Consider the following 17634-nt stretch of genomic DNA (forward strand, 5'->3'; position numbering starts at 1 on the left):
CTGAAATCTTCTGGGAGGGATGACGAAGAAGGCTGGACAATTTTGGGTATATAGTTAAAAGGCCGCTTTAAAAAGTGTAATAACATTTGACTCATTGACAGGTTTTAGCATCAAAATTGATAACTCAGTTCCATTAGTCTAATATTTGTAGTACTTATTAGCGAAGACTGAGACGAAGTGAAAAGATCACAACATTAAATCACAAAAGTGATATGAATCAACAACATATCAAAGATGTTACTATAATGCTACTTTTAAAATTTGAATAATGTTTGAATCTTATATTGCAATCATGGTGTATATTTAAAAGTCTTGCGGAGTTAAAATTTAAAACATTTCTTTGTTACACTTGACACTTGCTTTTAAAAATGTTCTGAGAGGGATGACGATGGAGGCTGCACAGTTTTTATGTAGACAGTTAACGGCAGCTTTAAAAGCTGTAATAATATTTGACTTCTGGACGGCTTTTAGCATCATGATTGATAACTCAGTTTTCTCTTGGTGTAATATTTCTTATACTTATTAGCGAAGATATAGCCGAAGTGAAAAGATCACAACATACATCACAAAGGTGATATGAAGCAACATATCAAAGATTTTACTATATGGTTACTTTGAAAATTTTGAATAATACTTGAATCTTATATTCCTAATCATGGCGTATATTGAATAAGTTTTGCAGAGTTGAAATTTACATCATTACTTTGTTATACTTGACACTTGCTGAAATCTCTGGGAGGATGACGAAGGAGGCTGGACAATTTTGGGTATATAGTTAAAAGGCCGCTTTAAAAAGTGTAATAACATTTGACTCATTGACAGGTTTTAGCATCAAAATTGATAACTCAGTTCCATTAGTCTAATATTTGTAGTACTTATTAGCGAAGACTAAGACGAAGTGAAAAGATCACAACATTATATTGAATAAGTTTTGCAGAGTTGAAATTTACATCATTACTTTGTTATACTTGACACTTGCAGAAATCTTCTGTGAGGGATGACGAAGGAGGCTTGGACAATTTTGGGTATATAGTTAAAAGGCCGCTTTAAAAAGTGTAATAACATTTGACTCATTGACAGGTTTTAGCATCAAAATTGATAACTCAGTTCATTAGTCTAATATTTGTAGTACTTATTAACGAAGACTAAGACGAAGTGAAAAGATCACAACATTAAATCACAAAAGTGATATCAATCAACAACATCAAAGAAGTTACATAATGCTACTTTTAAAATTTTGAATAATGTTTGAATCTTATATTGCAAATCATAGCGTATATTTAAAAGTCTTGCGGAGTTAAAATTTCAAACATTTCTTTGTTATACTTGACACTTGCTTTTAAAAATGTTCTGAAAGGGATGACGATGGAGGTTGCACAGTTTTTATGTAGACAGTTCAACGGCAGCTTTAAAAGCTTTAATAATATTGACTTCTAGACAGGTTCAGCATAGATTGATAACTCAGTTTTCTCTTGGTAAATATTTCTTATACTTCTTAGCGAAGATATAGATGAAATGAAAAGATCACAACATACATCACAAAGGTGATATGAAGCAACATATCAAAGATTTTACTATATGGTTACTTTGAAAATTTCAATAATACTTCAATCTTATATTCCTAATCATGGCGTATATTGAATAAGTTTTGCAGAGTTGAAATTTACATTATTACTTTGTTATACTTGACACTTGCTGAAAATCTTCTGGGAGGGATGACGAAGAAGGCTGGGAACAATTTTGGGTATATAGTTAAAAGGCCACTTTAAAAAGTGTAATAACATTTGACTCATTGACAGGTTTAGCATCAAAATTGATAACTCAGTTCTATTAGTCTAATATTTGTAGTACTTATTAGCGAAGACTGAGACGAAGTGAAAAGATCACAACATTAAATCACAAAAGTGATATGAATCAACAACATATCAAAGATGTTACTATAATGCTACTTTAAAATTTTGAATAATGTTTGAATCTTATATTGCAATCATAGCATATATTTAAAAGTCTTGCGGACTTAAATTAAAACATTCTTTGTTATACTTGACACTTGCTTTTAAAAATGTTCTGAGAGGGATGACGATGGAGGCTGCACAGTTTTTATGTAGACAGTTCAACGGCAGCTTTAAAAGCTGTAATAATATTTGACTTCTAGACAGGTTTTAGCATCATGATTGATAACTCAGTTTTCTCTTGGTGTAATATTTCTTATACTTATTAGCGAAGATATAGCCGAAGTGAAAAAATCACAAGATACATCACAAAGATGATATGAAGCAACATATCAAAGATTTTACTATATGGTTACTTTGAAAATTTTGAATAATACTTGAATCTTATATTCCTAATCATGGCGTATATTGAATAAGTTTTGCAGAGTTGAAATTTACATTATTACTTTGTTATACTTGACACTTGCTGAAATCTTCTGGGAGGGATGACGAAGAAGGCTGGACAATTTTGCGTATATAGTTAAAAGGCTGCTTTAAAAAGTGTAATAACATTTGACTCATTGACAGGTTTTAGCATCAAAATTGATAACTCAGTTCCATTAGTCTAATATTTGTAGTACTTATTAGCGAAGACTGACACGAAGTGAAAAGATCACAACATTAGATCACAAAAGTGATATGAATCAACAACATATCAAAGATGTTACTATAATGCTACTTTTAAAATTTTGAATAATGTTTGAATCTTATATTGCTAATCATGGTGTATATTTAAAAGTCTTGCGGAGTTAAAATTTAAAACATTTCTTTGTTACACTTGACACTTGCTTTTAAAAATGTTCTGAGAGGGATGACGATGGAGGCTGCACAGTTTTTATGTAGACAGTTTAACGGCAGCTTTAAAAGCTGTAATAATATTTGACTTCTGGACAGCTTTTAGCATCATGATTGATAACTCAGTTTTCTCTTGGTGTAATATTTCTTATACTAATTAGCGAAGATATAGCCGAAGTGAAAAGATCACAACATACATCACAAAGGTGATATTGAAGCAACATATCAAAGACTTTACTATATGGTTACTTTGAAAATTTTGAATAATACTTGAATCTTATATTCCTAATCATGGCGTATATTGAATAAGTTTTGCAGAGTTGAAATTTACATTATTACTTTGTTATACTTGACACTTGCTGAAATCTTCTGGGAGGGATGACGAAGAAGGCTGGACAATTTTGGGTATATAGTTAAAAGGCCGCTTTAAAAAGTGTAATAACATTTGACTCATTGAAGGTTTAGCATCAAAATTGATAACTCAGTTCCATTAGTCTAATATTTGTAGTACTTATTAGCGAAGACTGAGACGAAGTGAAAAGATCACAACATTAAATCACAAAAGTGATATGAATCAACAACATATCAAAGATGTTACTATAATGCTACTTTTAAAATTTTGAATAATGTTTGAATCTTATATTGCCAATCATGGTGTATATTTAAAAGTCTTGCGGAGTTAAAATTTAAAACATTTCTTTGTTACACTTGACACTTGCTTTTAAAAATGTCTGAGAGGGATGACGATGGAGGCTGCACAGTTTTTATGTAGACAGTTTAACGGCAGCTTTAAAAGCTGTAATAATATTTGACTTCTGGACAGCTTTTAGCATCATGATTGATAACTCAGTTTTCTCTTGGTGTAATATTTCTTATACTTATTAGCGAAGATATAGCCGAAGTGAAAAGATCACAACATACATCACAAAGGTGATATGAAGCAACATATCAAAGATTTTACTATATGGTTACTTTGAAAATTTTGAATAATACTTGAATCTTAATTCCTAATCATGGCGTATATTGAATAAGTTTTGCAGAGTTGAAATTTACATCATTACTTTGTTATACTTGACACTTGCTGAAATCTTCTGGGAGGGATGACGAAGAAGGCTGGACAATTTTGGGTATATAGTTAAAAGGCCGCTTTAAAAAGTGTAACAACATTTGACTCATTGACAGGTTTTAGCATCAAAATTGATAACTCAGTTCCATTAGTCTAATATTTGTAGTACTTATTAGCGAAGACTAAGACGAAGTGAAAAGATCACAACATTAAATCACAAAAGTGATATGAATCAACAACATATCAAAGAAGTTACTATAATGCTACTTTTAAAATTTTGAATAATGTTTGAATCTTATATTGCAAATCATAGCGTATATTTAAAAGTCTTGCAGGAGTTAAAATTTAAAACATTTCTTTGTTCACTTGACACTTGCTTTTAAAAATGTTCTGAGAGGGATGACGATGGAGGCTGCACAGTTTTTATGTAGACAGTTCAACGGCAGCTTTAAAAGCTGTAATAATATTTGACTTCTAGACAGGTTTTAGCATCATGATTGATAACTCAGTTTTCTCTTGGTGTAATATTTCTTATACTTATTAGCGAAGATATAGCCGAAGTGAAAAGATCACAACATACATCACAAAGATGATATGAAGCAACATATCAAAGATTTTACTATATGGTTACTTTGAAAATTTTGAATAATACTTGAATCTTATATTCCTAATCATGGCGTATATTGAATAAGTTTTGCAGAGTTGAAATTTACATCAATTACTTTGTTATACTTGACACTTGCTGAAATCTTCTGGGAGGGATGACGAAGAAGGCTGGACAATTTTGGGTATATAGTTAAAAGGCCGCTTTAAAAAGTGTAATAACATTTGACTCATTGACAGGTTTTAGCATCAAAATTGATAACTCAGTTCCATTAGTCTAATATTTGTAGTACTTATTAGCGAAGACTGAGACGAAGTGAAAAGATCACAACATTAAATCACAAAAGTGATATGAATCAACAACATATCAAAGATGTTACTATAATGCTACTTTTAAAATTTTGAATAATGTTTGAATCTTATATTGCAAATCATAGCGTATATTTAAAAGTCTTGCGGAGTTAAAATTTAAAACATTTCTTTGTTACACTTGACACTTGCTTTTAAAAATGTTCTGAGAGGGATGACGATGGAGGCTGCACAGTTTTTATGTAGACAGTTCAACGGCAGCTTTAAAAGCTGTAATAATATTTGACTTCTGGACAGGTTTTAGCATCATGATTGATAACTCAGTTTTCTCTTGGTGTAATATTTCTTATACTTATTAGCGAAGATATAGCCGAAGTGAAAAGATCACAACATACATCACAAAGGTGATATGAAGCAACATATCAAAGATTTTACTATATGGTTACTTTGAAAATTTTGAATAATACTTGAATCTTATATTCCTAATCATGGCGTATATTGAATAAGTTTTGCAGAGTTGAAATTTACATATTACTTTGTTATACTTGACACTTGCTGAAATCTTCTGGGAGGGATGACGAAGAAGGCTGGACAATTTTGGGTATATAGTTAAAAGGCCGCTTTAAAAAGTGTAATAACATTTGACTCATTGACAGGTTTTAGCATCAAAATTGATAACTCAGTTCCATTAGTCTAATATTTGTAGTACTTATTAGCGAAGACTGAGACGAAGTGAAAAGATCACAACATTAAATCACAAAAGTGATATGAATCAACAACATATCAAAGATGTTACTATAATGCTACTTTTAAAATTTTGAATAATGTTTGAATCTTATATTGCAAATCATAGCGTATATTTAAAAGTCTTGCGGAGTTAAAATTTAAAACATTTCTTTGTTACACTTGACACTTGCTTTTAAAAATGTTCTGAGAGGGATGACGATGGAGGCTGCACAGTTTTTATGTAGACAGTTCAACGGCAGCTTTAAAAGCTGTAATAATATTTGACTTCTGGACAGTTTTAGCATCATGATTGATAACTCAGTTTTCTCTTGGTGTAATATTTCTTATACTTATTAGCGAAGATATAGCCGAAGTGAAAAGATCACAACATACATCACAAAGGTGATATGAAGCAACATATCAAAGATTTTACTATATGGTTACTTTGAAAATTTTGAATAATACTTGAATCTTATATTCCTAATCATGGCGTATATTGAATAAGTTTTGCAGAGTTGAAATTTACATATTACTTTGTTATACTTGACACTTGCTGAAATCTTCTGGAGGGATGACGAAGAAGGCTGGACAATTTTGGGTATATAGTTAAAAGGCCGCTTTAAAAAGTGTAATAACATTTGACTCATTGACAGGTTTTAGCATCAAAATTGATAACTCAGTTCCATTAGTCTAATATTTGTAGTACTTATTAGCGAAGACTGAGACGAAGTGAAAAGATCACAACATTAAATCACAAAAGTGATATGAATCAACAACATATCAAAGATGTTACTATAATGCTACTTTTAAAATTTTGAATAATGTTTGAATCTTATATTGCAAATCATGGTGTATATTTAAAAGTCTTGCGGAGTTAAAATTTAAAACATTTCTTTGTTACACTTGACACTTGCTTTTAAAAATGTTCTGAGAGGGATGACGATGGAGGCTGCACAGTTTTTATGTAGACAGTTCAACGGCAGCTTTAAAAGCTGTAATAATATTTGACTTCTGGACAGCTTTTAGCATCATGATTGATAACTCAGTTTTCTCTTGGTGTAATATTTCTTATACTTATTAGCGAAGATATAGCCGAAGTGAAAAGATCACAACATACATCACAAAGGTGATATGAAGCAACATATCAAAGATTTTACTATATGGTTACTTTGAAAATTTTGAATAATACTTGAATCTTATATTCCTAATCATGGCGTATATTGAATAAGTTTTGCAGAGTTGAAATTTACATCATTACTTTGTTATACTTGACACTTGCTGAAATCTTCTGGGAGGGATGACGAAGAAGGCTGGACAATTTTGGGTATATAGTTAAAAGGCCGCTTTAAAAAGTGTAATAACATTTGACTCATTGACAGGTTTTAGCATCAAAATTGATAACTCAGTTCCATTAGTCTAATATTTGTAGTACTTATTAGCGAAGACTGAGACGAAGTGAAAAGATCACAACATTAAATCACAAAAGTGATATGAATCAACAACATATCAAAGATGTTACTATAATGCTACTTTTAAAATTTTGAATAATGTTTGAATCTTATATTGCAAATCATGCGTATATTTAAAAGTCTTGCGGAGTTAAAATTTAAAACATTTCTTTGTTACACTTGACACTTGCTTTTAAAAATGTTCTGAGAGGGATGACGATGGAGGCTGCACAGTTTTTATGTAGACAGTTCAACGGCAGCTTTAAAAGCTGTAATAATATTTGACTTCTGGACAGCTTTTAGCATCATGATTGATAACTCAGTTTTCTCTTGGTGTAATATTTCTTATACTTATTAGCGAAGATATAGCCGAAGTGAAAAGATCACAACATACATCACAAAGGTGATATGAAGCAACATATCAAAGATTTTACTATATGGTTACTTTGAAAATTTTGAATAATACTTGAATCTTATATTCCTAATCATGGCGTATATTGAATAAGTTTTGCAGAGTTGAAATTTACATCATTACTTTGTTATACTTGACACTTGCTGAAATCTTCTGGGAGGGATGACGAAGAAGGCTGGACAATTTTGGGTATATAGTTAAAAGGCCGCTTTAAAAAGTGTAATAACATTTGACTCATTGACAGGTTTTAGCATCAAAATTGATAACTCAGTTCCATTAGTCTAATATTTGTAGTACTTATTAGCGAAGACTGAGACGAAGTGAAAAGATCACAACATTAAATCACAAAAGTGATATGAATCAACAACATATCAAAGAGTTACTATAATGCTACTTTTAAAATTTTGAATAATGTTTGAATCTTATATTGCAAATCATAGCGTATATTTAAAAGTCTTGCAGAGTTAAAATTTAAAACATTTCTTTGTTACACTTGACACTTGCTTTTAAAAATGTTCTGAGAGGGATGACGATGGAGGCTGCACAGTTTTTATGTAGACAGTTCAACGGCAGCTTTAAAAGCTGTAATAATATTTGACTTCTGGACAGGTTTTAGCATCATGATTGATAACTCAGTTTTCTCTTGGTGTAATATTTCTTATACTTATTAGCGAAGATATAGCCGAAGTGAAAAGATCACAACATACATCACAAAGGTGATATGAAGCAACATATCAAAGATTTTACTATATGGTTACTTTGAAAATTTTGAATAATACTTGAATCTTATATTCCTAATCATGGCGTATATTGAATAAGTTTTGCAGAGTTGAAATTTACATCATTACTTTGTTATACTTGACACTTGCTGAAATCTTCTGGGAGGGATGACGAAGAAGGCTGGACAATTTTGGGTATATAGTTAAAAGGCCGCTTTAAAAAGTGTAATAACATTTGACTCATTGACAGGTTTTAGCATCAAAATTGATAACTCAGTTCCATTAGTCTAATATTTGTAGTACTTATTAGCGAAGACTGAGACGAAGTGAAAAGATCACAACATTAAATCACAAAAGTGATATGAATCAACAACATATCAAAGATGTTACTATAATGCTACTTTTAAAATTTTGAATAATGTTTGAATCTTATATTGCTAATCATAGCGTATATTTAAAAGTCTTGCGGAGTTAAAATTTAAAACATTTCTTTGTTATACTTGACACTTGCTTTTAAAAATGTTCTGAGAGGGATGACGATGGAGGCTGCACAGTTTTTATGTAGACAGTTCAACGGCAGCTTTAAAAGCTGTAATAATATTTGACTTCTGGACAGCTTTTAGCATCATGATTGATAACTCAGTTTTCTCTTGGTGTAATATTTCTTATACTTATTAGCGAAGATATAGCCGAAGTGAAAAGATCACAACATACATCACAAAGGTGATATGAAGCAACATATCAAAGATTTTACTATATGGTTACTTTGAAAATTTTGAATAATACTTGAATCTTATATTCCTAATCATGGCGTATATTGAATAAGTTTTGCAGAGTTGAAATTTACATCATTACTTTGTTATACTTGACACTTGCTGAAATCTTCTGGAGGGATGACGAAGAAGGCTGGACAATTTTGGGTATATAGTTAAAAGGCCGCTTTAAAAAGTGTAATAACATTTGACTCATTGACAGGTTTTAGCATCAAAATTGATAACTCAGTTCCATTAGTCTAATATTTGTAGTACTTATTAGCGAAGACTGAGACGAAGTGAAAAGATCACAACATTAAATCACAAAAGTGATATGAATCAACAACATATCAAAGAAGTTACTATAATGCTACTTTTAAAATTTTGAATAATGTTTGAATCTTATATTGCAAATCATAGCGTATATTTAAAAGTCTTGCGGAGTTAAAATTTAAAACATTTCTTTGTTACACTTGACACTTGCTTTTAAAAATGTTCTGAGAGGGATGACGATGGAGGCTGCACAGTTTTTATGTAGACAGTTCAACGGCAGCTTTAAAAGCTGTAATAATATTTGACTTCTGGACAGTTTTAGCATCATGATTGATAACTCAGTTTTCTCTTGGTGTAATATTTCTTATACTTATTAGCGAAGATATAGCCGAAGTGAAAAGATCACAACATACATCACAAAGGTGATATGAAGCAACATATCAAAGATTTTACTATATGGTTACTTTGAAAATTTTGAATAATACTTGAATCTTATATTCCTAATCATGGCGTATATTGAATAAGTTTTGCAGAGTTGAAATTTACATTATTACTTTGTTATACTTGACACTTGCTGAAATCTTCTGGGAGGGATGACGAAGAAGGCTGGACAATTTTGGGTATATAGTTAAAAGGCCGCTTTAAAAAGTGTAATAACATTTGACTCATTGACAGGTTTTAGCATCAAAATTGATAACTCAGTTCCATTAGTCTAATATTTGTAGTACTTATTAGCGAAGACTGAGACGAAGTGAAAAGATCACAACATTAAATCACAAAAGTGATATGAATCAACAACATATCAAAGATGTTACTATAATGCTACTTTTAAAATTTTGAATAATGTTTGAATCTTATATTGCAAATCATAGCGTATATTTAAAAGTCTTGCGGAGTTAAAATTTAAAACATTTCTTTGTTACTTGACACTTGCTTTTAAAAATGTTCTGAGAGGGATGACGATGGAGGCTGCACAGTTTTTATGTAGACAGTTCAACGGCAGCTTTAAAAGCTGTAATAATATTTGACTTCTGGACAGCTTTTAGCATCATGATTGATAACTCAGTTTTCTCTTGGTGTAATATTTCTTATACTTATTAGCGAAGATATAGCCGAAGTGAAAAGATCACAACATACATCACAAAGGTGATATGAAGCAACATATCAAAGATTTTACTATATGGTTACTTTGAAAATTTTGAATAATACTTGAATCTTATATTCCTAATCATGGCGTATATTGAATAAGTTTTGCAGAGTTGAAATTTACATCATTACTTTGTTATACTTGACACTTGCTGAAATCTTCTGGGAGGGATGACGAAGAAGGCTGGACAATTTTGGGTATATAGTTAAAAGGCCGCTTTAAAAAGTGTAATAACATTTGACTCATTGACAGGTTTTAGCATCAAAATTGATAACTCAGTTCCATTAGTCTAATATTTGTAGTACTTATTAGCGAAGACTGACGAAGTGAAAAGATCACAACATTAAATCACAAAAGTGATATGAATCAACAACATATCAAAGAGTTACTATAATGCTACTTTTAAAATTTTGAATAATGTTTGAATCTTATATTGCAAATCATAGCGTATATTTAAAAGTCTTGCAGAGTTAAAATTTAAAACATTTCTTTGTTACACTTGACACTTGCTTTTAAAAATGTTCTGAGAGGGATGACGATGGAGGCTGCACAGTTTTTATGTAGAAAGTTCAACGGCAGCTTTAAAAGCTGTAATAATATTTGACTTCTGGACAGGTTTTAGCATCATGATTGATAACTCAGTTTTCTCTTGGTGTAATATTTCTTATACTTATTAGCGAAGATATAGCCGAAGTGAAAAGATCACAAGATACATCACAAAGATGATATGAAGCAACATATCAAAGATTTTACTATATGGTTACTTTGAAAATTTTGAATAATACTTGAATCTTATATTCCTAATCATGGCGTATATTGAATAAGTTTTGCAGAGTTGAAATTTACATTATTACTTTGTTATACTTGACACTTGCTGAAATCTTCCGGGAGGGATGACGAAGAAGGCTGGACAATTTTGGGTATATAGTTAAAAGGCCGCTATCATGGTTTAGATTGCCAAGAAAATATGTCGACGGACAATTTATTATAGAAGGACGCAAAAACAATTCTTGTAAGTTATCATCATTATCTGCCAAATACGTTTATGACATTCTATCAATGAGCGAATGCACACAACATCGTTGTGTTGAGAAATATCGCAACTGGGGTCTGTCATGTGATTGGCCTACAGTTTGGCGTAACTTACTTCTATGGCGTTTTATTAGAAACGTCCGAAACACATCATGGCTTATTGCTCACGGCATCCTTCCAACCGCTGACCGTTTGATCCGTTTCGGTATAAACGTCAATGCTCGTTGTCATTGTGGCAAAGAGGAGACATTAATTCACCTCTTTACAACCTGTCCCTTTGCTCTAAAGTTAATACGTTGGTACCACTCTATCATCAAGCGATATAATCCATTATCTGCATTGCCATCTTCTAGTGAGATCCTACTTGGATATGTTGACTCCAGACATATCCCATTGGTCTTTTCTTGTCTCCTAGGAGTCATACGACATCAAATATGGCTTGCTAGAAACTCTTTTCGTTTCAATCGCATAAATCCTGACTTTATCGCTTCACGGGACAAGGGTAAATCCACCCTTCGCTTAACTTTGAAAATTCAACGTCGTCATTGTTTAGCACAACATTTTTCTGAACAATGGCTCGCTGGTGAAGTATTTGGCTTCATTACTCCAGTTGATTCCATCGAATACCATAGCTTGATTAAATAATTTTTTATTTTTTGTTCTTCGTGGTCACGGGGGTCGCCTTATGGGAAAGTACTGCCGTCGGCCTCGAAGATGTATTGTCTTGTAATCTGTCTCGTGGACAGTCCTGTCCAATTAATTTTGGCCTGTGGTTTGGTTGGACTTCGGTTCAACTGGACTGCACAGGTGACCACCTTTACGGTGAATTTTTAGAGTGTGGCTTGTTTGCGGACAAGCTGCACTGATCTTTCAGGGTTGCTCGCGTTGATCGTGTGATTCACCATCATCACTGTCATTCATCGTACCATTCACGCGTTGTATCATGGCACAGGGGAGAGGATCATACCCTCTGACGATCTGCGTCACTAAGTAGTGGCCCCCTTGGGTGCGGCGATTGCACGGTCCAGGCTCCATTGCACCGTCGGAGTCGATAAGCCCATCGTCGTTCAACTCAAAATAAGATCAAGTGTAGTATCTGTTCTTATCAGCTTAATATCTGATATGTTAGGCAATGCCTAACTCATATATTAAACTGATTTTTGGCCTTCGGCCCTGGGATTGAAGCTTGCTTCGCCCTGGCCACGGGTTGTCTCGGTATTGCACTACATCCGAGTACGGCCCTCTTCCCCTCAACGCGAGGGGAAGAATCAAATCATTTGAATCGAAACAAAAATTTAATGTTAATTCAGTAACACTGATGAAAACTCGCTCAGTATATGATGAAGTGCCGCAGTCGCCGGACTCCTCGATCGATCGGGAAACCAGTTACGAACAGCCACCGCATTCAGGTAACCGAAACGGCGTACATACGTACTTGTATCGGAATATTATTCACTAGTGCTAGTAACGCGGCGGCGGTTAACGACCGCGATCGAAACGCTTCGTTGCCACAATTATAAGTCAACGGCGCTGCCACAAAAGCATACTTACCTGACGCGAGACGCACCTTGTAATTTTAGGGTGTCTAGTCTAGTGAGTATCTTTTCCCAAGGGGGTGAACACTAGGTTTGCTGGCCCTTGTTTCTCTTCTTTTGTTAAATTTTTCAGGGGGGGCAAAGGACGGCCTTTGCTGGACTCCCTGTAGGTCTTTATTTTATTTTATTTATTGTATTTTATTTGGGGGGCAAAGGACTAGCTTTTGCTGGACCCCTTTCTTTGTTGTTTCTTTTTGGGGGGGCAAAGGACTGCCTTTGCTGGACTTCCGTTCTCTGTCTTCCAGGGGGGGCAAAGGACTAGCCTTTTGCTGGACTCCCTTACTTTTGTGTGGTTTTTTCTTGGGGGGGCAAAGGACTAGCCTTTGCTGGACTCCCTTTTTCTGTGTGATTTACTTTGGGGGGGCAAAGAACTAGCCTTTGCTGGACCTCCGTTTGTTTGTGCGTTTTTAGAGGCTGTTATATATTTAAAGCCTCTTCTGTTTTAAATTTGATACCGTTTGTTGGTGTCTTTCCTCGGCCTTTTATACCAGTTTCTGGTATTTGTGTTTTCTTTGTCTGTGGCCGGTCTTTGTAAAATTTTTTTTTTTTCAGAATGTCTTGCCCTAATTTCACCGCTGAGGATTTTGCGAGGTGGAACAAAACATCATCCCTTTTTAAAATCCCAGCCCGCTTAATTGCCAAAGAGGGCATTAAAGATGTTCGGGTGGCCTTGATTGATGCCATTGGTGCCAACAAGGTTTCGTGTGTGCAGGCTCTGCCGGAACATTGCTTCCGTGTTGATTTTAGGGCAGAGTCTGTTAATACCAATTACCAAATTAATGGTTTAAGTTTTCGGGGTGTTACCATCACACCCACACCGGCATATGAAACGCTAACACGTGTCATCGTTGACTGTGCGCCAATCCATATGCCGGACAGTTATTTTTCAAATGCCTTGTCATCATTCGATCGTGTCTCTCGCGTTCAGCATCTGACTGTTCGCAAATATCCCAACATCAGAACAGGGACCCGGATGGTGACAATGTCTATTTTAAAGCCTATCCCGCCCGTGCTTCAAATCGCCAACTTTCCTTGTGCGGTGAAGTATCGTGGCCGGCCAAAATACTGTTTTGGTTGTAAGTCTTTTGGGCACTTGCCTCGTCGGTGTCCAGTCAGCAAAGACAAAACAGATAGGCATTCCTCTAAGGAATCGTCTCTTCCTCCTCGCTCGAAGCATGTGAAAACTTCCTTGCCTGCTGGTCGGGTAAAGGATGCTTGGAATCGCGAGAAAATTATATTGGTTGATGCGCCAGCTCGCACTGCACCTTCACGCATAGCGGAGTCTACAACTCCATCTCAGACTTCTGCTGTGCCGATGGAATTCTCTTCGGAGAATCCAAAGGACAATAAACCAGAGCTGTCCATCTGCATCAGCCATTTTTCCAGCTCGGAGACGGTCACCTTTGACGGCTCTTTTACCTGTGTCCGCCAGGTATCTATCACGGAGCACAGGGTGGTTAAGCCTCGCCCCCCCCCTAAGAAGGATATCCGGAAAGGGATTATAAAGAGGCGTAAGATCAACCGCTCCTCCCTTATTGAGAAAAGGCGTGCTTCACCGGCTGCTCCATCAACGGCCTTAACAGAAGATGCTCCCCTTCCTCTTCCGGTTACTTTGGACATCCCAGCTATTCCAACAGCTAACCGTTTTCAGGTCCTCCAAGACCGTTTGGAGGACCTTAATGATTTGGATGTCCTTGGACAGTCGGTAGTTGACACCGTATTGGTTGATTCTCCGACTGTTAAATCGGCGGAGTTGGAGGTTTTGCCTTCTCCGGAAAAAACACCGGTCGTCTCAACACCTCGGCCGGTTCTCTCGGAGTCGTCTTCGCAGGAGTCAGAGGGAGAGTTTTCATCTCCTCCAGCTGCACCTCGTGTGACTGACGCTGAAACAGCTATCGTCCCCATTGATTACCGTTTTCCGGTTGAGGAGAATACTCCGAAATCAATGGAGGGAGCTTTAGCTCGTTCTTCCGCTCCTGCTGCCGGGACATCATCAGCATCTTCCTCCGTGCCATCATTGTGTGGCCTAGACTCGCAGGTCGAGTCACCTTTTATAGTTTCAGGTCCTCGGAGTGTTTGTTCCGAAGGGCCTTTATTGACGCCTTCTTTCCATCCAGGCTCAATTCGTTCCCTCTCCTCCTCTGCAGAGGAGTCGTCGTTGAACCTCCTTTTCCATCAGGAGGCCAGCGACCATTATTTTTCTGAGGTGGAGTTCGTTTCTCCTCCCTCTGCTTTCCCAGCACTTCCTGCTTCTCCGCAGGAGTCTGGTGTTTTATCCTTAACACTTAATGTACAGGCTGCTGAGCCTGAACATTAACGGTCTTAATGACCATTTGAAGCGGACCGCTTTTATTGACTGGTTGAAATGCATGAGAGTTGATGTGGTATGTTTGCAGGAAACTCATGCCGCCTCTCATGCTGTCATTAAGAGCTGGTTCCGCAATACAAATTTCTCAGTAGCCTCATCTTGTTTTTCAACGAAACGTTGTGGGGTTGCTGTTATAGTGAATAAAAAATTCTCTATTTGTGAAGTCTGTAGGGATGACCAGGGTCGTTTCGTTCAGGCAGAAATTATGCTGGGCGATAATAAGATACGTTTCGTCTCACTATATGCGCCGAACACAAACCCGGCGCGTAACACTTTCTTTGCTTCGGTTGCCGACCTGATGGACCTCTCGTCACCAACGTACATTGGTGGCGATTTTAACGCCGTGCTTGATCCTAATTTAGATCGCAGGCCACGTAGGTCCTACACTGGAACATCCAAGAACTCGCTGAGGCAGGAGAGTGTTACAGCCTTACAATCTCTACTGTCTGCCACACAAACATACCCTGTTTGGCGGACTCTTCATCCCTCGGACATCACCTTTTCTTGGGACCATGCCTCGGGAGAGTTTTCCTCTCGTATCGACATGGTGTGGGCTCCCACTATTTTCGAGCAGTCTATTGTTAGCTGCGAATATCACCCCTCTTTCTTTTCTGACCACCGTTATCTACTAGTCAATTTTAACATCGGTGACTTTTTTGTTCTTGGTCCAGGGGTTTGGAAATTTAATACTTCCCTGTTAGAGGATCCAGAGTATGACAAGCTAGTATGATCCCTTTGGTCTTTCTGGCAAGGCCAGGAAGATCTCTCTATATATAGTTCTTCCCGTGATTGGTGGGATCAGGGAAAGTTTTATCTGCGGGAGATCACTCGTTCTTTTGCTCGCTCCAAGGCTGCGGGTCAGTCGAAGGAGAAGAAGACTTTAGAGAGACAAATTAAAGATCTACAGTCTCTCTTTGATGCGGGTGATTCTTCCGCTTTTGCCCAACTTTGCTCGCTGCAAGAACACCTGCGTGGCATTCACCTTAGGGAGGCAAAGGCCTCTCAAGTTCGCTCTCGTGTCCGCTGGGCCGAGGAGGGGGAGACGTCGTCCAGCTTCTTTCTCAGTTTGGAGAAGAAGCATAGGGCTAAACAATCTATCACCAAGATACGTGACCCGACTCAGGCATTATCCATCACGACCCTTTTGACATCTTGGGTACGTGGCAGCGGTACTACGAGCGGCTCTTTACCACCGAGGTGTGTGATGCCACCGCACAGGAGCAAATGTTGGGTAACCTTAAACGCTCCCTCAGCAAGGCGGACATGGAATCTTGCGAGGGAAAATTATCCAGCCAGGAGTGCTTTCGGGCTCTCTCTGGAATGGCACGTGGCAAGACGCCGGGTTCGGATGGCTTCCCCATGGAGTTTTTCCTCCACTTTTGGGATGACCTCGGAGCTGATCTTGTCTGTGTTTTGAACATCGCCTATGATGAGGGCTGCCTATCTGCCTCTCAGAAGCGTGGCCTCATCATAGTGTTATATAAAAAAGGTGATCATCTGGAAACCAAAAACTATCGTCCCATCAGCCTCCTCAATGTGGACTATAAGATCGCCACGAGAGCTTTGAGTGGTAGGCTGTTGCGTGTTATGGGATCCATCGTCGGTTCCGATCAGACGTGCGGTATTCCTGGCCGTACGATCTCGGAAAATCGTTTTGGTATGAACGTCAATTCGTCAAAAACCGTTTTGGTATGAACGTCAATTCCAGATGTCATTGTGGTAAAGAAGAGACGTTGATTCATCTCTTTACTGCCTGCCCGTTTGCTCTCCAGTTATTAAGATGGTATCACTCTATCATCAGGCAATACAATCCACTCTGTCCACTACCATCTCCAAGTGAAATCCTCCTTGGCTATACTACCTCCACCCATATCCCACTAGTCTTTTCTTGTCTTTTGGGAATTATTCGCCACCAAATATGGGTAGCTAGGAACTCCTTTTGATTTGATCGAATAAAACCGGACTTTGTGAACTCACGAGATAAGACCAAATCCACACTCCGTTTTAATTTAAAGATCCAAAGGCGGCACTGTTTACAACAGCTTTTTTCCGATCAATGGCTTGCTGGTAATGTCTTCGGCATCATTACGCATGGAGATTCCATTGAATTCAGTGACTTTTTAAAATAATTACTTCCTCCTTTTGTCCTTTTTTGTCGTTCTCTGCAAGCGCGGCGGTCGCCTTATGGGAAAGTACTGCCGTTGTCTTGTAGATGTATCGTGTCCTTTGTCCTTTTTTGTTCTTCGTGGATGCGGCGGTCGCCTTATGGGAAAGTACTGCCGTCATCTTCGGGGATGTGTTGTAATATGTTAATTGCGCATCTCTTCTGACTTTTGTCAGCTGAGATTTCTACTGTGAATTTTGGCCTGTGGTTCGATCGGTCTTTGGTTTGATTGGG

The 17634-nt window shown here is 36.7% G+C and overlaps 1 non-coding gene across 1 annotated transcript; it reads left to right on the top strand.

Annotated features, from left to right (window-relative positions):
* The first annotated feature begins 12339 nt into the window (after nt 1-12339).
* LOC114540358 lies at nt 12340-12522 on the top strand. Its single transcript, XR_003689040.1, has one exon. It is a non-coding gene; the product is annotated as a U2 spliceosomal RNA (small nuclear RNA).
* Nucleotides 12523-17634: the final 5112 nt, after the last annotated feature.

The sequence above is a fragment of the Dendronephthya gigantea genome, unplaced genomic scaffold (genome assembly GCF_004324835.1).
Source record: "Dendronephthya gigantea isolate DGI-Jeju-01 unplaced genomic scaffold, DenGig_1.0 000229F, whole genome shotgun sequence".
NCBI classification, from domain to species: Eukaryota; Metazoa; Cnidaria; class Anthozoa; order Malacalcyonacea; family Nephtheidae; genus Dendronephthya; species Dendronephthya gigantea.